Genomic DNA, 25,902 nt, shown 5'->3' on the forward strand with positions numbered 1-25,902 from the left:
CAGTTTGAAATCAGCCAAATCAACATGTGAAAATATCGCATTGCATTAAAAAATAAAAACGCACTTGCGAATCCTTAAGTTTATTTGATGGTATAAACGGCGGTATACCATGCTACGCGAGTGGGAATTTGGGTCATGTCCGTCTGAACGAGGCGAGGAGTCTACAGAAACTCAATCAGCTTGGACTGAATCTGACCGGGATAAAGCCCGAATTCGGCCAATCCAATGACCCACCTACATACGGCCAGGGATTCCAAATCAATAGAAAATTATGAAAAAAAGCTATAACACTTCAGAACATCTAAAGCGGAAGCCGGAGGATAGTGATGACCTATGATGAATTAAACTTATATGTTGATGATTCTATATCAAAGAGGTCAAGCCTTAAAAAATTAGTATAGGATTTCCAGAGCAGGGGTCATGTTTTTTAATTTTTCGAAATAGAATTACGCTCAGACAGGAAAATACGCAGTTTCCAGAAAAATGAAGGCCCGCGCGATGCGGGTCCATTATCCACAATTCAATTAAATTAGCCGGCCTTACATCAATCCCCTCTCACAAAAACCGATCACCCAGGGGCCGGCTTCTTGGAAGCTCAATCACGCTATGGAATGTAAGTAAAAATGAGTGACAGTCAAGTGAGTTAAACATAATCGCTCTCATTATTTCAAAGCATTTATGCATTCATTGGAGATGAGCAGGATGTAAACTTTTACTCGACTTGTTTTGTATACATCAATTATCGAAAAGCTCGTGTAGCACAATCGGGATCATGTAGCGCAAGGGAAATTTGAAATTTTCTTCCTCTCAAGTTCATGTAACAGTTAATGGCCAAAATGTGAGTTTTGAACTATCTATACGTTTCATATACGAGCAATGGATTCCTTACTGACTTTGTTTAGGTGTGTGCAACAATTATCCACTTTGAAACGATAAACTGGAGTCAATTTTTACAATGAATTACATGAAGTCTCTCAATTTATACGAGTATATAGTATATGAAAGGTTATCTATTTACATTTTCCTTTTAAATCATAAAATACCATTTTATTATTAACTTGATGATGTTCATTTGGATAATTTAAAGTTTAGGTTGTTTAATTACTTAATGCTCCTATTATTCCAATAAAATAATGACACATTAACGAAGTTAATTCTACGTTATCAATCGTTAACTGATTACAATTTTTGGTTTCTGATTTGGTTAACTAATAACAACACTGATTTTCAAATGATCATTTTCCCGGGAAGGTCTGATGGTTAAACTTGAGTAAAATGATACATATATTTATAGGGAACGAAATAACGAACATTGATGAAAAAATCAGATTTTGGCAACACGTACCTGAAATCGTTAGCTCTCAGGCAAAGGAAAAGCGATATTCGGTGTTAATCAATCACGGAAACTAGGAAAGGTGGAGGAATAAATTAGAAGATCGAGCCGAGATGAACGTCCCGGATTGAAATGAGCCGGGAGTGACGGCATTCTTCGATGCATGCACAATGGTACGTACGCATATTAGGAAGACCGTCAGCGTCACTCCTGTGGCCGCGTCGATACAAATTCTCAAAGTTGTACAGAGAATACTTCAACTATGAATGATCATTTTCGACAGAAGGTGGGAATAACCACTTTGCTGTGCTTATTATTTTAATTTGACCATAAAGGTTCCCACTCTGTAATTATATACTACTACTAAGACTGTTCTGAACATAGCCGCAACCCTTTCCAAATAACTTTTATTCTACTATTTGCGAGTTACATACTAAAAACCAAACACTATTGTTCGATAAAATGTGAGTATAGTGGTATAATAAACTATTACCTAGCTCACTTTTCCAGTATGGTAAATCAATATGCTAAATAGATTCATAAAATTTCATACCTGCACTATATGTATACGACTGACAACATTACTGACTCAAATTCTACTTCAATGGCTTTCAGCGAGAGAAAACCACTTTAAGGGGTCAACAAACCAAGCTCAAATGTACTTTGATTATATTCCTGTGGTCATTAAAGAAAAACTGTTGCCTTCAGGTTGACAGAATGTACGCCATAAACAAAGCAAACTCTAAAATTACTGCCTGCGCCAGAAAAACGAGTAATTATCGACTATTTCATTTCGTCTCGATTCATTCGCATAATCTGAATCAAAGTTCTTCGCTTAAAATTTTTTGTCATCAGACGTTACATACTTGTTTGAAAACGCTTTTCAAAATATTTTTTGGAGCGAATATTTCATACGTTTTAAATCACTAACGTGCATTTCGGAGGTCTTCTTCGAACTTCCGCACTAAGCAAAAAATTGCACACTTTCGGTGAGGCTAGGAGGATGAGAGCAATTGACTGGCTGAGGCTGGAGTAAGGTCCCAAGTTTTCATGCTCGTCGAAACTTGAAAAAACGAGCAGTTATCCTTGTCTTTCGTCCTTTCTGCGTGGTTTCCTGTTGTTCAAAAGCTATTGACGGAAAATTTAAGTTAATAATTTACTGCGACGAATTTAGCTGAAGCATGGCTCTTTCAGAACCTGTACGAGTTTCACCTTTGCGATATGCCTTATGCACAACACTTATAGAGCCCATGATTATATCATTTTGAATCCAACAATAGTATTTGAGACACCGCTTGTTAACTCCAACGTATAATGAATATGTGTTTATACTACGTGCTTAGTTTTCATATTTACTCTGTCTCCGCCCACTTTGAAATTACCGCTACGTGAGTCAGCACCGCTTGATTTTAAAATTTTCTTGCATACCAAAAGCGCCCATTGGGGCTTTCAAGATATGAGATAATTAGGGAAAATCACCGCTAAACAAATCAAAGAACTATTGAATGAAATATTTCATATTCTTTTCAACTACGTAAAAGTTGGCAACTTATCTAACGAAAATAGTCAGCAGATCGTTTCTTAAAGCAACAAAACAATTTAATATTAGGAGCTCGCCTGCGCGGAATTTCTCAATAATTACGCACTAACAATAATCCTACGTGCTTTTCATAATAGTTGTATGCAATTTACAAGGATCAATTAAATTATATTTACATTTGTTTTGTTGCACATTTAAGAACCCTAAGTATCAGAGATAAGGCGGAAGAGTTTAAATGTAAAACAAATTCGCTCAATTTTTGTGCAATATATATTTTGAAGCATTTAAGCGATACAAAGAGAAAAAGAATTAATCCCTAGACATTGGCTTATAGATACATTTTTACATCCAAATACTCACGTATTAACAGAGAAAATAGGTCGACGCGAACTTGGTGTTACCAGAGAAGTACGAGTATATTATGGAGCGCAACTTGGAATAAACAAAACCCGAAGAGTGAAAGAATGTAGAAATATCCGTAAGATAAAAATAGGAATGAGGTAACGAATTGAGAACTAGGATGAGGACTCGGAAGATTAAGAAGTGGATGGAAAATAAATATGAGAAGCTAACGTGACATGATGAGAGAGACACATTGGGTATTGGAACTGATGATTTCTCGTTCAAATTCCTCGTTATCTACCGCGGCCGATAAAAGTATGATGGTATGCATTTAGTTACCGAGGAAGGACCGCAGTACGAAGGTTGGACGCCGAGTATCGCGATGTCTTGATGCGATGTACGTGTACAAGTATTTAGGCAACCTCAAACAAATGAGAGGATCAAGGTGTGGGTTAATCAAGGGGTAAGGCTGTCATGGAAATCCTGAGAGGCCATCCATATCAAAGTTGACTTTGAACACAACTGATCTATTTCAATTCTTACTGGTTCTAGTTTTGATTCTTACTCTCTTCTCCTTCTCCACTCAAGGTGTATTGTTACCATAAGGGTTCCAATGGCAATGCACAGACCCAGAAACTACTCCTGGATGAATCCTAATTCGAATCGTGTTTGGTGCTCAATATCTTGGAATTCTTGGGGCCATTTATGGAGCAACTCGGAGTGTGGCGCAGGAATTACACGCATAAACTACAAAGAGATTGGAATCTGAGGTTTTCGCGGCATTTGTCCTGCTTAGTAACGGCTTTCGGGCTATCCTCCGCGTCTGCGTTCTCTTGGCCACAATGCCGGCCTGTAGTTTCTCCAGCGAAGCTGCTGGCATCATCAGATCAGAAATGACGATGTGTCGACTGAAAAGGTTTTTATTTACTGCTATTATTTGTCCCTATTTCACATGTCGCTGTGAACATAGTATTTAGAGCAATGCAATACCTGTTATAGTCCCATGGCGTCGAATTTGGTCGCCTTATACGTATAGTGGATTGGGAGCTCTAGGATGGCTCATGGATGGATAATCATTCAGCTATTAACTAGCGTATTACCGTCCTATTGGTTGTAATTATCGGGATTTTTGGCGATTTCCATTGCCTGCCTGGTTAGCCTTGGATAGTAGCAGATCTTACTGCAAATCACTTTTGCTCTATCGAAGTCAACCTAGTGGCCCGGTTGGGACCAAATGTGCTCCAAGACGGCTACCAGTTCCGTCGTCTTGACGACCGGACACGTACTATTTTGTCTGGTTCATCAACTATTTCAGCCTTTTCCTAGTAGCTATTACCAGCACTACTTATTTCTCTACCGTTTAAAGGAGGTCTGGAGAGACACAATCTTAGTACCTTTACTTTTATTAGATTCCTCCAACAAAGGCTAACCTAAAAGCCTACATCATAATAAACTTGAATTCCGCATACATTCATTCTCAATTCATTCCGTCCAACATTTTCATCCTTTTTCTCCCTCTAATTCGCCTGCCCAACGTTCTCTTTTCTAGAAGTCTTCAATATTCTATCCCCTAATCAAAATGCTCGGCATCCACCTTTCCTGCCTATTTTGCAATTGCTCCAAAAAATCCTTCCTCCTACTCCATGATGCCTAGCACTTCTCCTTTGACTTCATTTTACTTCAACTATCCTCCGCCGCAACCCAATCTCAATAGCCTCCAATCTAATCCCACCATCTTGCTTAAAATACCATGTCTCCGCATCAAATGAAACCACGATTCTTATAAAAATTTTCGCAAATCTTTTTTGAGCATCCTTAACCCAACGTCCCTGTCATTCCCTCCTTTTGCAAGCCTTTTTGCCTTTTATTGCCAGACGCAATTAATCTTCTTATATCCCTTTAACTTTGATCATTTTGGTCTAACACACAGCCAAGTAAGTCAAATTGCTCCCACTGTTGTTGCCATTCCATTTACGTGTTTAACCTAAATTTCTTTCTTCTCCAAAGTCTGATAACTTTTGACTTTTTTACATTGATTCTCACCCCTTAGCCATAAAATTGATCTTCTACTGTGTTCAGCAACAATTGTAATCTAAACTGACAGACTGAATCTTGATCAACCGCAAATCTAAAGAGAAAGTTTAAAGATTTGGCACAAAATTGGCATTTCAAATAAAAAAAATTATGAACTCGTATAGTAAGAAAAAAGTCCTGAAAAACGGTGAGAATAAGCTGTTTACTTTGTAAGTATGGCAGCTTATACATTTTGCTTTTTGTAAATTTGCATATCATTCAATTTCTTACAATTGCTGACCATTTCCTGCGATAATGAGCAACAGAAACTCGTTTCCTTCTTCAGGTATTCAAAACTTTCTTCCAGCATTTGTGGGGTCCCCAAACCCTATTCTATTCCTTCCCCTCTCCTATTTTTATAGTATTTCTCTTCCTCTGACGAGCGCTTCAAAATCTCATTCAATACGTCTACTTCATCAAGAATTTTTGGCTTTTTTCGCCTAAAAACATCCTCTATTCACTTTCCGCACGAAAATATCGAAATAAGAAGCTAACTTATGCATTTGATGAAATGTAAAAATTTTGTTTCAGTAAGCATTCGCATGGAAATATCAACGAATAAATGATGGACTTTTTGCAAAACATTTTTCCAATTGGATAAGACCGCCTGGATACGAGAATCTAAATGGGTTGATACTCTCGTCATCATAAAAAGTATCTACTTAGGAGAATAGTTTTCTGAGCCTAGCTGATCTTCTTCCTTCACACTTAAAATTTTACCACCCACTCCTTACTTCCGTATCTCCTATTGTCTGTTTTGCGTATTACAAAATGGGTGTGGTAGTCCAATGAATAGAGTGGCAGCCTATTGATCGGAGGGCCCGGTTCGATTCCCGGTGACTCCTTTGAGCAGCCTCAGCTTCACCCAAGCGGAGTGATTCTTTTCGGCTGCCAGTTCTTCCCGGTCAACCATGCGCGGCAAAAGAAAAAAAAGCTGGTCTCCTTAATACTCTGAGTGTGAATTTAACATGCCGTATAGGGCTTCTTATTAGGCTAGATCTACCGTCACCCATCAAACCGACTTGACGGTTGAATTCCGCGGTTTTGCTATCCCAAAATCTCCCTATGAAGTGATTACAGACGATTCTTTCTTTCGTTAGCAACTCTGGTATATTTTCAAAACTTCTCTTTTTTCCCTGACGCTGTCTGTATAGCACAGCCGAGATATCCGTCGCATTCATTTATTTATTTCATCATTTTTGAAACATTTCATAGCCAAAGGTTTACTACAGTCATCTTTTATCATTTATTACATCATTTAAATTAAAAAAAGAGAATCATAAATACCAAAGCATAAGTTAAACATTACACTTCGGGAATGTGGTAGGCGTGTGTTTAAAATACAAAAAATAATGTAGGAGCAAAAGTGTTCAGACTATGAGGAAATAGTTTATAAGTTCTTGTTTGCAGGTACAACGTTATTGTTTTACTCAGTCAAACATCTTATCTAATTGCTAATTGCAACGTTTGATAATTATTACTGTTAATAGCATGCTACTCGAACACCATACCACCGTCATATTTTTGAATATCGAATTCCCTTTATGGAATTAGGAAAGAGGAAAGATTGCTGAGTAAATCCTGGAGAACAGTGGTACGCGTGGGGCGGCAATGATTCTCGCGGATGCCGGAGGTCACAAAATAATGGAGTTATAACATATTTATTTTAATAAATTGATTAATTAGCATTGAGATATAGCAAAAATATACATACTTACATATTATATAAGAATGTACAATTAAAACACTTAATTCGATTGTACAGCGAATGATTAAATTTCCATGTTTTTTTTAAAGCTAATGCACTAATTTGATATTTTGCAACTCAAGCATACTGCAGACCTCTATGATTCACGCTGCGGAAACCTGATGCAAAAATAATTAGTAACAGAGAAGGAAAATAGTTTGTGTGCGTGAACTTTCTTTATCGGCTGGAAATAATAATTCTTATCGGGTTGAGATTTGCGAACACAAGACGGTATAGGACGATTTACTGCAAATATATAGGAAGATAATTTTTTCCAAAGAAACTGCGGGAGATGCCGCAACAGTAACTTTTAACGGAGTCATCCGCTAATGTGCATTTCAATGCAACAATTTCAGAGTGTAAAAATCATTCGCCTCGACTGGGATCCATGTCAAGGTGAATGATTTTTACTCTCTGAAATTGTTGCATAGATAATTTTTTTCTTAGAATACGTCCCTAAATGTCTGACCGTTTTACTATTTGAACCGTCATTCAAATATGGATCGTTTCATAGCTTAGAGGCTGCATTAAGGCGCAATAGGAAATATCAGAATAATTCACGTTAATGATAGTAGGCCCGTCCTTGTAGACAGGCGAATTTAGTGATTCTTATTATGGTGAAAGGTAATTAATAAAGTCATTATTGCCCTCTACTGTTTATGGTAGGTTTCAGATGGACGTACTGACTGAAAACTTGAGCATCTATAAGGATCACTTAAAAAGACACAACGAAACACCCTACGCAACAAAGCCCTAATTCAATTGCGAATAATTTCTGCTTCCCTTCATTCTATCCAACTTCCCTTTTCTTTCCCTTTCCCTTCCTTTACCCTCTCAGTATGACGGTCTTCAACATTCCATCTCCAATCAACATGCTCTCCCTCCAGTTTTCCTGCTCCCATTGACTTTCACCAAACAGCCCTCTCTTCTCCGTTAACATTTATACTACTTCCTTGTTTGTTTGCCTCTCTGTACCTTGTACTTTCCATTTTTCCCCTAACGAATATCAAAAATCTTCCAATCTACGCTTATCCTTACACCTCAATATCAGCTCCATCCAGCGAATACTCAACTTATTTTAATTATAAATGGGAAAGTTTTTATTTACGTTACTTTTGCCAATTTTACACGCGTTCATTATCCGGAAGCTATAGAGAAAAGAATTGATGCGCGAATTTTACATTAATATTACTTCAGTCTAACTCTGTTTTTCCAAAATCTTTACGCTTAAAAAGGAGTGACTTTGTTATTATAAAAAGCAGCACACTGTCCAGTTATGATATAAGCAGGGCCAAACTAAGACTTCAGAAAATATACAGCGTCCTCCACTTTCTTTCTTTACTTTAGGTAATTAATACGTAATATAGTGAAGTACATCGATGGATAAAATCGCCCGGACAAAATAAAAAAATAGACTCATAAGTTTAAATGTTCGCTCTAACTTATCAAAATTCCACACCAGGGCGAAATCAGCAATCCAAAATTTGAGACGCATATACTTCATCCTCATCCGCCTTTCCCTTTTGCCAACGGTCCATAAAACAAATTCATAACTTCCTGCAATTACATCCATCCAAGCACCCCCTTGTCACACACGCCCACATGTCACGATGTAAGGCGAGAATGAGTAAGATACCACAGTCGAAAATAACGTCAAAGGGTGCAGAAATATATAACTATACGGATCGATCGGTGTAATTCATTAAAATTGGTGGTGTGACGAGAGTAATTTTCCTCCGCGGCGTCGTCGATGGGGAGGGGAAGAAGGAATGCGGACGGGGGATGTGGAGTGGGTGAAAGGGGGAGGGGTTTGCTGGTGGTGAGAGGAGGAGGAGGAAAAGTCCCGTTCTATTAAACCTATCCCCTCATCCTCCATGCTGAGGGGCGCACAGGGAGAGGAGAGAGAGAACTCGGCTCCTCTGCTGCTGGAGTTGGGTTATCGAGCGATTCGAATGGCCCGCACTCGCTCCCCCCCCCCTTGCGCAGGGGATGCGTCGCTCCCGGGAACAGAGGGGGGAGGGTGCAAAGGGAGGGGAGGCAGTGGGATGGAAGGGGGAGGGAATCTCGCAGCTCCCTTCTCCACCACCAGGTGGTGTGCGGGCGCGCACCTTCCTCCTCTCCCTTATTCCACCCTCTCGAAATCATCGTCCTCTCTCTCTCTTCCCATTTCCCTACCTCTGTTCCTCCAACCCCTCTTCATGTCCACGCTCATTCTACCCCTCTCCTCTTTCGCTTCGCTTTGTCATGCCCTCTCAAACCCACCCTCCCCCACCGCCCCTGAAAATCTACGGCGATTTTATCCTCCCCGTATTCAATTTTCATCCACTACTCCGAAGAATTTTCTTATTGTAATAGATTGCCTTAGGTCTACAATTATTTTTCTGTTTATTAAAAAAAACTATTTGTGTCAGAATATATTTTAAAGAGTGGTTAAACCGTACCAATATCTCCAGAGATTATTCACGACTCATTCGTTAAGCAACGCTAATTCTTACGTGACTCGGCGTCGGTCAATGTTTTTTTTTTACGCGAGTCTGTTGCGAGAGCGTCGATGTCTCGTAACCTAAAGCTGAAAACTTCATCTTTACGCTTCTTCGCCCGTTCTCAAATTTTGTTTTTTATGGCTAATGAAAAATTATAGGCATGCAAACGATCTCTGCGATATTTTTGTGTATTCAACTTCTAAAAAGATAATTTCAAAAGAGAGCGATGGATTTCGGCAGATATCTCGATATTAAGATGTTTCAGATGAAACCCTGAAGTAAATCATCACAAAGATGATTTTCGATTAATTTCTAATGAGGCTAGAAATATCATTAAGATCAGGGGAAATTTTTAACCAACGTCAAAGAACTTACGGGTAATTATCTACTACGACATTATAGCTTCATTTACATTTGAAAAGAATACTCAATTCTGAACGAAAAATCGTGTCCCACAAATTAATTTCGCCAGAGGTTTTTTTTTTATTTCTTTACTTTGAACTGAAATAACGTATTGTCGTTACTTCCTAAATTATTGATTATTAACTAACAAAAGCGCTCCCTTACATATTTGAAATGTTTAACAGTAAATAACCAGTTTCTCATAGTTTTAATTCATAATTATTTTTGATTGATGTGTCAACGATGACTACGTGATTTTGCATTTAAGCATGGATAATGACTATAAGTTAATAAAGAAGGTACATTATACATATTCGGGACATATATTAATTTTCTAGGCTTTGAAGAGGATTTGGATGAAACAAATGTTGATATAATTCATAGTTAAGGAATGATAGGACATTAAAACGGAAATCATTTAACCAAATACTACTTCCAACGATATTTCATGTGTTAGGGTTCTTGAAGTTTAATGCGGATGAAAAAACACGGATATCAATCAAAAATAAACAATTTTATCGCAATAAAATTATAATTTGAGTCGGGAATATCTCCTTAACATTGAAACAATGAAAAATTATGTCATTTGCAGATTTACAATATGAAAATTCTTTGAAACATTGAACGAAAACAAAAAAATATGAAATCATGGAAATTCGATTAAATAGGTTTTTGATAAAATAATCAAAGATATGCTTTGATGGATGCACCATATACGAGCTATATTATATGGCCGCAAACAGAATGGAGTTCAATCATAAGCTAAGTGTTTCGATGATTTTAATTTAAGCAGCCCATTAGACATTATTGGAAAGAACCCTGGGCAAATACGTAATCCGCCGGTTATGCAGAAGTAAATAGACACACACACCGGGTGTGCGGAGTTGGATGTCTGCATTTACGATACCTATGCAGTGCATGGGAATTATTATGCAATGGCATGCCGTGATTGTCTCAGGAGTTGCACGTCTGGATTAATTTTTCCGAGAAAGGATGATTAGTGCCAGCAAAGCTTACGAGATTATATTAGAGGGGAATTTGGCTTTGGTCTTCAGATCTATCTCAAGAAATAAGCACAGAAGCTCACAGTTGACGAAAGAATGAGGTAGTTATAAGTGCCATCAATACTGTACTTTAGGGGAATCAGTGTCGCAGGGAGATTTTCAATATATCCTTTCAAATATCAAACTTTCATGGACATGGACTGAATACAATGAAAATAAACAATATTGCAAAAGTTAAAATATTATTTGCGTCTTGAGGGGGAAACTCATGAAACGCGCGCATCCTAGAGATAACCACAAACGAAAACCGTTTGAAACACATCAAAACGTTCTCCTACCACCGGGAATAGGAGCCAAATTTCCCTATGAAAGCAAGTCTAATGGAAAAGAGAGGGAGGAAGGGAAAGAAAATTATTTCCTGTCCATTCACGTATAGTGGGAGACTTGGAGTTATCAATGAGCTCACAGAAATGCCCGACCTATTGTGAAGGCTGAGGAAAGAAAACTTTTTTTCATAGCTCTTCAGCCCAATATGTATTACGGAGAATGCGAAATGGTTTTTACGATATGCGTAGTATTTAACAAGCCACTAATTTTCGTCTCATCTTTCATGATTGCAAAAAAGGAAAGTAAGCGACAACCGAAGAGAAATCGAATTATTAACAATATTTTAAATACGAAAAAGATGCAAAGACGAGAGAAAGAAATGTCATTTCTCATATGTAAGATGGCATGTACTCCGCAGCCATAATATCTTTCTGAAGCAGACAAAATAGAACTGGAGTTCAAAGAAAAGGGACATGGATCGTAAAGCACATTTACGACGGACAGACCGGGGTATCAGTATTACTACTGCAAAGGGCGAGGATAGGAACTTTTATGGGGTCAATGGCTTAGTGAGAGTTCACATCTTCTAGAAGAATAAGAGATGAATCCTTTTTGGATTGATGTAAATAACGTAAATTGATGGAAAAAATATTATTATGAGTTCCTACTAAAGTATGAGACAGGATAAAAATGATTATTATTACTATTGCAACAGAGATGATTATTACTGCATTTTTCCACCAAATAACAATGTATTCAGGATCAGTTTTGATGCAATACATCATTTTCAAGTGAAGCTCTCACTGGAATAGTGAATATGTAATATGTGTCATACATGCAATGTATATCTATATAAATATAAATATATATATATATATATATACATATGTAATGGGTTGACACAATATAACACAAATAGAATAGGAACATTTAAAAGGACACTCACACGGTAAATTGTTCGAGCTTTCGGCCCTCTCAGAGGCCTTCTTCAAGTGAGACTCTATATATATATATATATATATATATATATATATATATATATATATATATATATATATATATATATATATATTTGTTTGGTAGTTGTGTCAGTCCAAAAACCTACCTTAACCGGTAGATTACTTAAAAAAAAAAATATATATATATATATATATATATACATACATATAAATATACATATAAATATATATATATATATATATTAATATACATATAAATATACATATATATATATATATATATATATATGTATATATAAATGCAAATATATGTATGCATATGTATAAATATGGGTGTGGAGAGGAATGGCGAAGGTGAAATGGACAGAGAAGAAAACAAATGAGGGAGTACTTGGTATGGTGGGCGAAGAGAGGGGTTTGATGGGAGAAATCCTTTGGAGACAGGAAAAGTGGATGAGGGGGTATTGACCGGCAGCGGGATGTTGAAGACTGTCATTGAGGGGAGAATGTTAGGCAAGCGAGGAAAGGGAAGGAACAGGATAGGGATGTTGGACGGGATGAAGGGAGGAAGAAAGTACTCAGGGTTTAAAAGGGACCTGATGTAGAGTAGGATGTTGTATTTTACTAAGGGTCACAAATTATTTAATTAGTGATTATGTCCATCCAAAAACCTACCTTTACCGGTAGATTATCTAATTAATAAAAATAAAATTTGTATATATATATATATATATACAAATTTTATATATATATATATATATATATATATATATATATATGTATATATATGTATATATATATATATATATATATATATATATATATAAACCGCGGAGTGTATCGATTCTCGGCACCCGGACGATCCCCAGCGAAAGAGACCGATCGGCCAACGGACCCCACCCGACACCACTGGAGGACGCCACCGCACACCGTGGGGAGACGAGACGATGGAAGCCATAAGGAATACAGATAAGAAGAAAAGACCATCTCATCGCAACTAACTGGAGTCTTCGTATTCCTTTGTCTTCCTCTCTTCCTCTACAAACCCTCAACCTCCACCCCCACTTTTACCCGCCTTTTTCTCCCATCCCCAAAGGTTCGGTTTTTCCCATTCACCTTACTCCTCCTCCCAGCACATGGAGACACCCTGGTTATATATATATATATATATATATATATATATATATATATATTATATATATATGAACAAACATATAAAAGTATATTGGACCTGTACTAAGCTCCCTCATCACGGCCTGTCGTAATGCTTCCACTGAGCCGTCGTGTAGACATCCTTTCAGACTGGTGGGGCAACGTCAGGGCTGCAGGGTGGTTGAGGTACTTTTGGCAGATCGGTGCGCGAGTTTTCTTTTTTTCGTCCAAGAGCACTCGCGGCACCAACTTCGCACACACCTTTCTCTTTCCCATGTTTTCACTCACAATTCGATGCACATCACTTTTAGGGATGCTGATTTCATCAGAAACCATCCGAACACTTAATCTGCGATTCCTGTCCAAAAAAGCCTTCGGTCTCACTCTTGTAGGATTTACGTCAATTTTTGAGGGTGAAGGAGGTCCTGAACTTTCGGCGTCTTCAAAATCTTCTCTACCCTCCCGAAACAACTTGTGCCACTCATAAACACCTATCTATCCATGGCGTCATCAGCATAAAGACCGGCTGCCTTGAGCATGTCATGAGTATCTTTCCCTGTTTGTCCCAGTTTCACACAAATTTTGATGGTGTTGATGCCGGAATTCTGATTAGGGCTGCCCCAATAATAGGTTCATAACGGAGCGTAACGAGGTCACGTTGTAGATGTTTCGCAAACGAAGGATCCGCTCTTCGCAAAGGCTGGGAGTCAACTGCCACCGGGTTCCGGCCTTTCCTGAACCCAGTCAGAGAAACCGCCGCCCGTCTATCCGGGAATAAATAAGTCCTACTACTTTTGAGACAAACCTTGCATAACATTTGTTTCAATTACATTGATCTCCCTACCACACCTATTACACTGCTTTTCTAATACTCTCAGCAAAAAATAGTGCACGTATAAGGGATTCTCGCGAAATTGGATTTTTACCAAATTGGATCGCGTGCAGCGTGGAGGAGCTTGATTTGTAAACTGTTGTTATGATAAACTTAATAGCTTATACAAAATATCAGAGCAGCTATGCTGGGAATCATTCACGGAACAAAGGTTAAATTAAAGATTAAATCTCTGGTATAAATTGGAAGGGCGTCTCTTTAACAGTGATGCTGAAAATATATCATTACCCCCGTCTGAGGAGAGATCGTGCTAATAAAATTTCAGAGATTATGTGTAGAACAGATAAATGTAAGATGTCATTGTTTCCACAAACGGTAGGGGATCATAATAACATTGGCCGACCGCGGTAGGGACGTGTTAGGGTAAAATTATTCTGATTTGTATTCATCCCCTGCCACACACCCTATCGGTGGCTTGCAAGGTACATAAATAATAATAATAATAATAATAAATGTAACCCCTCGGATAACTGGATATGTAAAGATTTCATAAGTTCAATAATAACAATCAGATGGCAAATTTTGTGAAACAGAAAGACTTTATACCAACTTTTTCTCAATATATGTATTAGAGATCCACAGGGAAAAATTATACCGCTGAAATTAAGCATTAGAAAATCTTATATGCTTAAACTTCGTAGAGAAGAATTTGGTTGAATTCCAAGCTCAGTGAAATAATTTATTTATAGCGTTAAGGCCCATAATTAATTCGTGGAATTCAATCAAACAAAATATCTATTCCTCCTTACACCTTTCCATGGAGACTTTCCGAGCGGGCTATGGTCGCAGTGATAAATACCACAGATCTCCATTTAGATGATCCAGTGTTTCTTAGAACACTACATTTTATGCTGTTCTTACATTGTATCTTAGTCCTTACCCGCCACAGCGAGGGACTGATCGACAAAGATGCGTGCCAGTGAAAAAACTTTATCATAAAAAATTTAATAATCGTGAATACGGTGGTGAAACTCACCAAACATTCAGCTCTAGGACCGGTATTGTTTGATCCTTAGTCCCTATCGTCTCAAATCACTCCTCATCTCCCCAAAAACCTGTGAATATTAAAAAAATCAGTTTACTAATACTGCGTATAATGTACGCGAACCCAACCCTAAAGTTGAAACTGGGATGGATGAAAACTTTTATGAAGGCAGTAGAGAGTAATTTAAAATTAATTAAACTTTAAAATTATGTAATTTAGTTTAAAATTATTTCAACTCCTAATGCTTACACAGATAAAAAAAGTTTCAACGGTTCAATGCAAGTGAGTCATTACAATTTTTACGTCAAATATACCTATATTTTCAAAGTCTAACGGATTGAGATATGTTTTCTCTCCAAGAGCTTTTGGTGCCCTGTAAAAGAGAACCATCGCTCACAATATCGAAATAATTAGTAAATTTATCCATCTCCAACAATATTTCCATCGTAAGAATTAAATATAGCACATAATACCAACCTCAAACCATCCACTAGGTATATACGCACTCAGCAGAATATGCAGAACAAACTATTCTCTAAACTTTTGCGTCACTTTTCTTTTCAGTGAAAGCAAACACTCGCTTTCCATCTACACCGCACAAAACACAATTTTCCTTTCATTCAGGGAGGAGTTGAATGCTATTGATATGCATAACGCGAAGTAACAGGTGCTCATCGAGAAAATTCCTTTTCGAAATATCACTTTGCTACTCTAGATATTTATGATGCAAAGAGAAGTGCGACGAACCTGAGGGGATTTTACGCGGGGAAAAGTGTCCCCTGACTGTTAGGGAAAAAGGAAGGCGGCAGCATACTTCCCGGGCCCCATACTCCATGACTTTGACCGTCGTAAGAAGAAATCTCCCTTTGGAGATGAGGAGATGTGCTAATCAGGCATCATTTGCCTTGCGAACTTTGTTTCATCTAATGTCTTCTTCTTATCACCAGCATTCCTATCTTGGCATGGATTCCTTTCTCCAGCAACCTGCGTTCAAATTAGCAACATCCTACTATAATAACGAAGGGTAGCTCATTGGGTTATTTACGAAGCATTTCCATTATTTTAATATCAGCATTCCATGCAAACCAGTCGAAAAAAAATAAACTAATGAACAGTATTTATCGGCGCGAGTAACTGAGATTCCAAAATTCATATGCATATTTCAGTTTTCTATGAATTTTTAAATGGAAAATAATGATAAGTGTATTTCAATCCTAGGTACGTTTTTGCGTAGCGAATGTCATTCCGCTCGAACTGAGATTCAGTGAAATATGGAGGAAGCAACAATCAAAGCATAATGACAAATAATTAATTAATGTGCCCAAAAAATTTACTGATCCACGTAAAACTTAATTTTCTCTCCCTTTGCCCAGCATACCGTACTATATTATTAAGAAACATCCGACCGCGAGTTTCTCGTTTAATTGCTTCACAATAACTCCTATCAAGAGAGTAATGTTACGAGATGAATTATATGCCATGCAACACGGTAGCTCCAACCATGGTTATTATAGCAATCACGGTTGGTACTTTCAATTGTTTCCTTCCCTGAAATTACGTACTTCGTTCGACCCAATGGTTAGAGATCATACTCCAAGAAAATTTTCTCCGAAGACCAAAGTGTGGGGCTGATTTACTCATTATTACTTTTATTATTTTCTAAATTCTTTTCTTGGTCTTCTCTGCAAAACTGATATTTATGTTTGAGTGCTTTAACGAACAGGAGATAACAATACGGGGCGGCCTTCGTCAGTCTTACTCTACGTTTCTCATCAAAATCAATGCTCCTGAAATAAAACAACCTTAACAAACAAGACTCTTAACCTAAACAACTCTTAAGTACTCGTGAGTTAAACATGAACTGCTAAGGTGGTTTGTAATGTATATAACTTGTATTAATTCATAGCCATATTGATATTCATAAAAAACGATTAAATTGAAACATCAGTTAAACTTAAATGAGTGCTGAGGTTTGTACATAATGTCTCGCCACTAGTTCATTATATGCACATTTTTTAAGATTAAAAATATGAAGCAGCTAGATCAAATGTAATACGTTTATTGAAAACTAATCCATTTTTAGCTAAACTTGAAACAGAATGACGAAAATTAGTCGGCTGGTACCCAATGCCAGGGCATCGAGGAAATGTTGACATGTACAAGAGTAATCAAAATTATTCCCCTATTCCTTGGATGTCATTGAACTTTCTTTACAAAGAATGCATGATGATTTGAATACATAAAACATTGAAAAAGGACACGATAACACAGTGATGGAAAAAAATGTAATATTAAATTTCATTCCTACGGTTATTAAATTGATTTGCTTTGGATTCTTTTTGCAGAAAGTATTTTGAAAGATTGTTTGAAATCAGCCAATTATACCCTTAAGATTAACATACGTATTTCAATAGAAGCGTGTAAGAAACATACAACGAAAGGATTCTTCTTGAAGAGATGCGTGGCTGAAAATGTACGGTGATAAATGTGCAAATCGGGTTGTTACCAGGAGTATGAATATCAGGCCGAAGGCGGAGAGGCGAGGCGAGTGAGAGGTCCACTGCGAATCGCTGACGGAGCGAGCAAATTTTCTTGCTTTTCACCAGACGGCATCCGCCTCCAGTGGGGAATGAAGTAGGGGTGGGAGGCGAGTGCTGATTCAGTCAGAAGTTTCTTTTGGAACGTAGCGATGATAATATTTGTCCATCTATGCGCAAAAAATGCTCCCCTTCCTATGACGGACATCTCTCATCTTACTACTCCAAAATACCATGAAGTTTTCGAAATATTAAACTTTTTAGAACCGCTGCCAACAAGACAGTAAAAACTTCAACTTTTCCTTTCTCCCATCTGCCAATGGGGTGTTTCAGCTAATGTATTTGTGATGCGGGCATGCGTTGAGACAGGAGATGGATTTTTGTGACGTGTGATTGTTTGTGGTGTCGTCGCGCCAGCATGGAGCGCACCGTCGAGAAAGGCTACGCTGTGAAGTTTTTCGTTAAACTCGGGAAATCCGCGTCGGAGATCTTTGAACTCATTAAACAGGCTTATGGGGATGATGCCTTAAGCCGCACAAGAGTTTTTGAGCGGCACAAAATGTTTAAGGAAGACCGGGAGCTCGTCGATGACGAGGACCGCGTCGGATGCCCGACGACCGCTCGAACCGATGTTCAGGTGGCCAGAGTGAAAAGAGTTTTGGACTCTGACAGGTGTTTAACGATCGCTCTGTGAGGAGACCGGTCGATCTGTGAGGAGACCGGTCTTTCAGTCGCAACGTCCACACAATTGTAAAAGAGGATCTTGCGATGAGGAAAATGTGCGCGAAGCTGGTGCCGAAAGTCTTGAGCGAGGAACAAAAACTATCGCGGGTGGAAATTTAGCGAGAAATTTTGGACTGCGTCGAGGAAGATGAAGATTTTCTCGACAACGTAATTACCTCAAAGGATAGCTCAAAAGGAGCTCAACGGATATCGGTTCAACTCCATCGAGGCGGTTCAAGCGGCGGCGACAAAGGCTCTCAACAGTATTCCGGAAACCTCCTTCCAGCGGGCTTTTTACGAGCGGCAGACGCGTCGAACTAAGTGTATCGATGGAGGAGGAATTTATTTTAAAGATTATAAAGTAATTTTAATGATAACTGAAATAAATTTTGATTTTTGGAACCAGTCCCGATACTTATTGTACGGTCCCTGTATATGTATGAATATATATATAAATATATATATATATATATATATATATATATATATATATATATATATATATAGAGAGAGAGAGAGAGAGAGAGAGAGCATGCACTACATATATATTTTTATTAAATTAAAATAACATGATTTTAAAACTATAAATTTTAGCACGCTTTTGCTATATAAATATTTCCATGTGACTAATCACGTTGACAAATATTGTTTCGTTCGGATTTTTCTCAGGGAATCTTCATTCCCGCTCTAAATATAAAAAAAAGATTTCCACGATAAAGAAATTTATATTTGTCTCATTGACAGAATTTTGATTTAAATAAATTTTCGTAAAAGCTAAATTCCAAGGATTTTCTCCCCTATAGTGAGCCACATGGACTAGGCCATCCAGATATCTCTCATTCATGAAGCAAGTTGAAAACTGCCTAAGTGAATGAAAAGGCTATGCTTTTTCAACCATCGTTTATAATTAGTTGTTTTAACATATTAACACATATCAAAAGCGGCTGCAATTGAAAGAATGTATCCGAAGACAAAAGCATTATTGATCCTAGCAAGGTCGAGTAAATAGTCCAACAATGTATATCCACAGAAAAATATCCCATAATTACGAGACGTAAAAGACATAATGAAAGTCATGATGTCATTATTTTCTGAAAAATTCAAATGAGAAAAGTTTTTTGAGGGACCATGAATGCAAATGGCCAGCGATGAGAGTTTGATATTATCAGTGTATTTGTCTTCTTAGGAAAAATTCCACACGTGGAAATTAGTTTTAAAGACACGTATTCCACTGACCATGCGAATAAATAATATTTTTGAACTAGTCTCTTACTCTGATATATATATATATATATATATATATATATATATATATATATATATATATATATATATATATATATATATATATATATATATTTGAGTAAGCAAGCCATAAGTGCGGAAAAGTATAATACAACGAGTCCCATCTCAATTTTTCTTTTTTTAAATTTCAAAATGGACGGTCGCGTTAAGCTTTGTAGTCGAAATTGAAGTCCCAGACGTTAAATACTGAAAGTGTGCAGGGTTGTCTTTCCCTAATAGGGTATACAACACTGCCGTCCTAGTAGAACTACTTCGTCTGCCAAGACACACTTACTTGACTGACCGAAAATGAAAACATTTGGAAAGATAGCGAGCATCACAGCAGCGTTGAAGGGGGTTTTCATTGTTCCGAGGCTCGCCTGAGAAAGATTCCACGATGGATTCGCGATTCCCACGCGCGGATAATGAGGTGAATCTTTCACAAACGGTGAGAGCGAATTATGCAGCCTCAGTTTATGAGGATGGGGTTTTTAATCTAGCTTCATTAAGGCATTACTCAAACTGAATACTGAGTGAACGTCGAGTACTTACACCGACGGGAATTCGTGGTCATTTTTATTTCCAACAATAATAAAATAAGGGAACTGAAATATTTTCGGCTAAGTCATTCAATCAATAATTTAAATTGTGTATACATGTTTATCTTATAGAATCGTGGATTTACTTTATCATCTATCTATAAAGAAGCAGATGAGGTTAACCTCCAAGCTACCCAAGCGGACGCCTATGATCCGATTAACATTTGTGAAAGGATTTTCTATGGCAGGATTATGTGGAAGAATTTTCTTCGGTATTTTTCTGTGGCCATCAATTAGGCGTAAGTTTCTCATGGGAGTCGTTGAACGTTAGTCGAAATTGGTCTTCCTGGCCCAAAAATTCTATTGCTAATATAGAAGGTGTCATGTTTAATAAAATATGCCTACAATGTACTCCGTATCTTTGTAAAATTATTTTGGCTATCTTAACCCAGTTACCTCCTCCACGCCAAACTTAGAGAATAAATGCATAAGAACTGCTTCTTCGAAAATAACATGACCACTGCGTGATCGAAGTAAACCATGAGGGACATTATTACCAAGTATAGCCTTCCTATCATGATGAAGATGAGTCCTCGTAAACGTCTACAAATTATAATTGTAAACAGTGATAAAATATGTATTAGTAAAACCTTCATTTCGCTCTCATTTATCCAACTAAGAAAATAAGTATTTACATAGATAAACTACTAATCATAAAGGAGATTGAAATTTTCGTGGCTTTCATTTCCCAAAATGTAATCAATTCATAATCAAGTGGCCATAGTTAAAATCAATTGAACTGGTAGGTATCAATCAAATAAGTATTACTCTAAAAGAGAAAATACCATTTTCATTCACTGATAACTTATTGCCTCATATATCATTATTTTTTATCTGAAGCTCAGCAGAACTTCCGACAAAAGTCTTTCTATTTTATAAATATTTCGTGTGAGCATTATTGCCGAAATAATCGGTCTATTCTCTGGTTCTTTTACGGTTGTATGTATGATATTATACTGATTATTAATACTTAATTGCTGATCTCTAACTCAATGTGGCAGTTAATACAAATTCAATATTTATGGCATAGCTATGGTGCAAATTAGAGCTCTCTTTTAATCTTCATGTCCTCTTTTAATCTCACATGTAAAATGTGCAGCCCTAGAATATGGCTGCTATGGGGACAGAACAACGATTGCTTAAAAAGGTTTTGGGAAGGTGTTCTTAAAATCCATTTCCAATCGAAAGGTTTAACCGTACCAACCCAGAGAAACATGAGGTGTCCAGCGACCGGTCCCTTGTGGTATGGGTACTTGGTGGTATGGGGACAGCGGTATGCAGGCTATCACGGTAGCTCATTCAAAAGAGACACCAGGTTGTTAAGCGGGTTTTGTTTCGGGAATGGCACTTTGGCTAAAATGAGCCAAAGCTTACCGGTTCACAGCCCTGACAGCAAGGAATTATGCACTTGTTACTATCATTACGTTGGTGATCGTCTTGATTTCCCTTTCATCAATCACAAAGTCATTTTAATGTCTTTGACGAACAAAGCCAAGATGAGGTGCCAAGGTCGAATAGGTTTGGCCCGTCAAGAGAAGAACATGTAGTATTGGTACATTAAAATGTGAGTGTGTAGCAAGAGTTAATTAATTAATGGAATAATTGCGAGACGATTTGGTGTTGCAAATACGCGCAAGGGATTCAATATTGTTGGAAATAATGGATATCGTATGGAATTGCAATTTTGATGAGGATGTATATTGAAGTCAAAAGGAGCGTGTAAGTAAATACGAGGTGGTGTATTGCTCCGGGTTTGCTGGCAAGCTGATATTAGAAATATCGTGATTTCAGCTTGTCGCTCATCACTTAATGGGGAAGCTGGATGTATGGGCAATGATTCCTGGAAAAATTTGGAGAAGTCTTGAATGATAGCGTTCGTGGAAAAAATAATAATGTGAAGAGACAAATATTTCAACTGGCATTGAAAGAGATGTCTCAGAAAAAGTCCCGATTATTTGCTAGCCCCGAATAAAAGATGCTGGCATAAGGTAATGTCTCAATTACGAGGTTTGAGAATTAATCTATTCATTCATATACATGAGGAAGAGGGTGTGTTTCCGTGAACATGATGATTTCATTATTTATAATAAGGGAATGAGTACGTAAGTGAAGAACACGAAGTATATAAAGGGGGCTAAATATAGAAAGGACAAGTAGTTCAAACAGTGAAAAAGGTGGTATCCAGAAAGATAATCAGAGTGCAAAATACGAAAGGATATAAGATAAAAATGTAAGAACTCAGGGTTGAGGATAATCTAGTCGAATGAGATATAATGGGACAAGCATATCGAAAATAAGAGGTGTGCATGAACGAAAGTTTTAAGGTGACGATTAACTTTGAATACGCTGAAGGTGTATGTGAAAAAGGTATGGTCGGTATAATGAAACATGATGGAGTGCAAAATGTATGTATAATGAAACAAGGTGAAATGCAAAAGTGAAAACATCTATTAATGAAAAGAAAGAGGCATATTTGAAGATGGTGGCAGCAAAATTTGAAGATGCACTCTGGACAAAGCATGATATTCACAAAGAGAAAAATAATGACTAAAAAATATTGTGAAAGAAAATAACTTTAGATTGTAATTTGCATAAGCAGAAAAAAAATACAGAATGACTTTGATGGGAATAAAATGCTATTTAGGAAATGGTTAAAAAAAAGAAACATTAAGGCAAAGGAAAGAATGCGAGTGGTGATGTTATCTCAGATGAATGCGAAGATGGAGACTGTTGGAGGGAATATTTTGAAGGTTAATGCGGTATGATAGTGGCGTGGACAACGAAAATGAGCCAAATGTGTTAAATTATGAAAATTATTTCAGGGGAGCTGCTATAAGTGAAAATGAGGTAGTAACAGAGGTATATATTTGAAAAACGGACAACCTGCAGGAGTTGACGGTGTATAAAAGGTAACGTGATGTTTGTCAGAAAATTATTGATCGTGTGAAATATTGAAGGCATGCATAAAATCCTCAGTTGCAACGAGCGACGGAAATATCATAATAATTTCATCCGTTTTCAAAAGGAAGCAGAGTTAAACGGACCTAAGAAATTAGCTTCTAAGCCATACTGGGGAAATCATACGATTAAGCGTTGATTGAGAGAGCATGGAAGTAACATTGGACAAAATCCTGATAGTGTACCGTTGTTTTATACCTGACAGGGGATGTACAGATCACCTGTCTCCCTAGGAGATACTTGAGTAACGCTTGGATGCGCGGAAAAAAATACTAGTAATTTATCAAGTTGGAGAAGGCTAAGGGCAGAGCCAATAAACGAATCTGATGGAAGATTTTGTGAAGACTTGAGGTTAATTTTTAGAGAGCGAAAGATATGAAAGTGATGCATAAAAATATTAACACATCTGTGAGAACTAATATGGCCTTTAAAGACTGGTTTGTAATAATGAATTGCGTTAAAAATATCAGTGATGCCGCCATGGTCGCTCAACATTTTTATGAATAAATGAACATGATATATGAATGAGGCAGGTGATTGAAAATGTTGAAGCACCCATTCTTCTACACGCGGAGCACCGCCGGTCGAGAGTCCGTCCAGCAGATCTATGGGAAGCCTCGAATAGCTTCATTGAGGTCGCAGAAAGAATTAAAGTGAAGATAAATTGATATAAACTGAAATTATATTTTTGTGTGAGATAAAGAGTACAGGAAGAATGATTTCATAGTGAGGGTAAACAGCGAAATATTTGAAGAAGTGAAATCCATACATTTTTACGGGTTTATCGCGAGTAAGTTGTGCTCAAATGCCGACGGTTTTGCACAGTCAATCGACATAGCATTTTCGGGTGGAGTCCGTTGCCTTAACTAAGGCTCTTCAAAAATGTATCTTGCCTGTTGACTATGAAATTAAAATAGTTATAAGCTGAACTGAAATGTAGTTACAGAACTAAAGGGAAGGCGCTGAACGGCAAATATATCGAAATCGGTCAGCCGGATCACTGGCCCCAATCTTTTCCAGTGAGTCACATTATGTTGTGGATTTACCCGCGGGCATGAGATGGTGTATTTCTGTCATACACTAAATAGTTTCAACACCTTCCTGACGGTCGCAGATATTCGACAAGAAATTTGAAATGCCGCATTCTTATTCCCTCCAGCCCTTCCTCCCTTTTCTCCGCAAAGGTATGACGTTTGTAACCACACAAGATCTGTGCACTCGCCACTTCCAATGTCAAAGATACACAATTTTTAAAATGGGTACTTTTTCGAAGATGGTCATGGAATACTACGACACTCGTGACAAGTTTTGTGCTCTAACCTCTTAGGGTTTTCGATATTTTTAAAGACATAATAACCGTTGCTATGGACTCGTTTATTTTGTTTACGTACATTCATAATTAGGCGTCTACAAGGGACTGAAATAACTGCACGATAAAAGTTTTATTTAACATCCTTATCATCCCTCCATCCTTATCATCTAGGTTTCGCTACTACATTGGAAAAAACACCACACCTCGTACGTTCTAAGTTATCTCTTCCTTATACGCAAGCTGATTCCGTTCGTAGGAAAAAGGCATTTCTAGCTGTTAAATTTATTTTGGTTTGGCTTATCACACGAGGAGCCTTCAAATACTAAGGTCTTCTATTTTTTCTCGTGAACTACTTCCTATAGAAGATTGCTTACTATATTGCTACTTACTATAGAAAAACTTACTGTATAAAAACTTCTGCTACCTCTCAGCATAACTTCCCCTGTATGCGAACTCATTTTTAAAATGCCATTATTCCATTGCCACCGGGAACGCTTCTGTAGTGCTCCCTTTTGACCATCAGAATATTGCTGATAGTCTGTAGCCGCGGCTCTTTGTTGTGTTTTGTAATCACACGACGTTCGGTTTTCTTTTAACTGACGCACCAATGAACGCACATCCATAATATCATCACCTCATGTCTCTCACTGATTGTAGGATGACTTATTGACGGTTGTTTAGCTACGCAAGTGATTACGCGCTGTTCTTGTGCATCACGACACCGTTTTAAGAATCGCCAACCATCCCTACCTAGCGACATCTATTACAAACCATGTGTCCTGTATGGTGCATCCAAATAAGTCGTTTACATTTGTAAAGAGTACTCGCGTAGTTAGAAGTCGACCACATCTTTCTATTCACTATCAGCCCTGAGAAAAAAATTGGGATACCTTAGAACTTGAAGGCACATTATATTTCTTTCCAACTACTCCAGTCTTTAGTGATTCTGCTTCCAGATTAGTAAGTTCATTGACCTCCTCTAATGTTTTTATCTAAATTATTACTTCAATTTTGGCATTTTTAATTGCCCACGAAAAACTCTTAGGTTCGTTTTTGGCATTTATTTAAATATATTAAGCTACATTCTATTCTTAGTACAAATGTTAATCAAGTCAAGACGATTCGTGGCTAACCATCGTCAAATTTAATTAAGAGGCTGATGCTGTTATTTGAGGTTTTTCAGATACAAGTCAAGGGATTAATTTTTTAATTACCCAGACATTACCCATTTTAATGCTTTTCTCTGCTCC

The sequence above is a fragment of the Hetaerina americana genome, unplaced genomic scaffold (genome assembly GCF_022747635.1).
Source record: "Hetaerina americana unplaced genomic scaffold, ioHetAmer1.1.p SCAF_9, whole genome shotgun sequence".
In the NCBI taxonomy this organism is placed as follows: domain Eukaryota; kingdom Metazoa; phylum Arthropoda; class Insecta; order Odonata; family Calopterygidae; genus Hetaerina; species Hetaerina americana.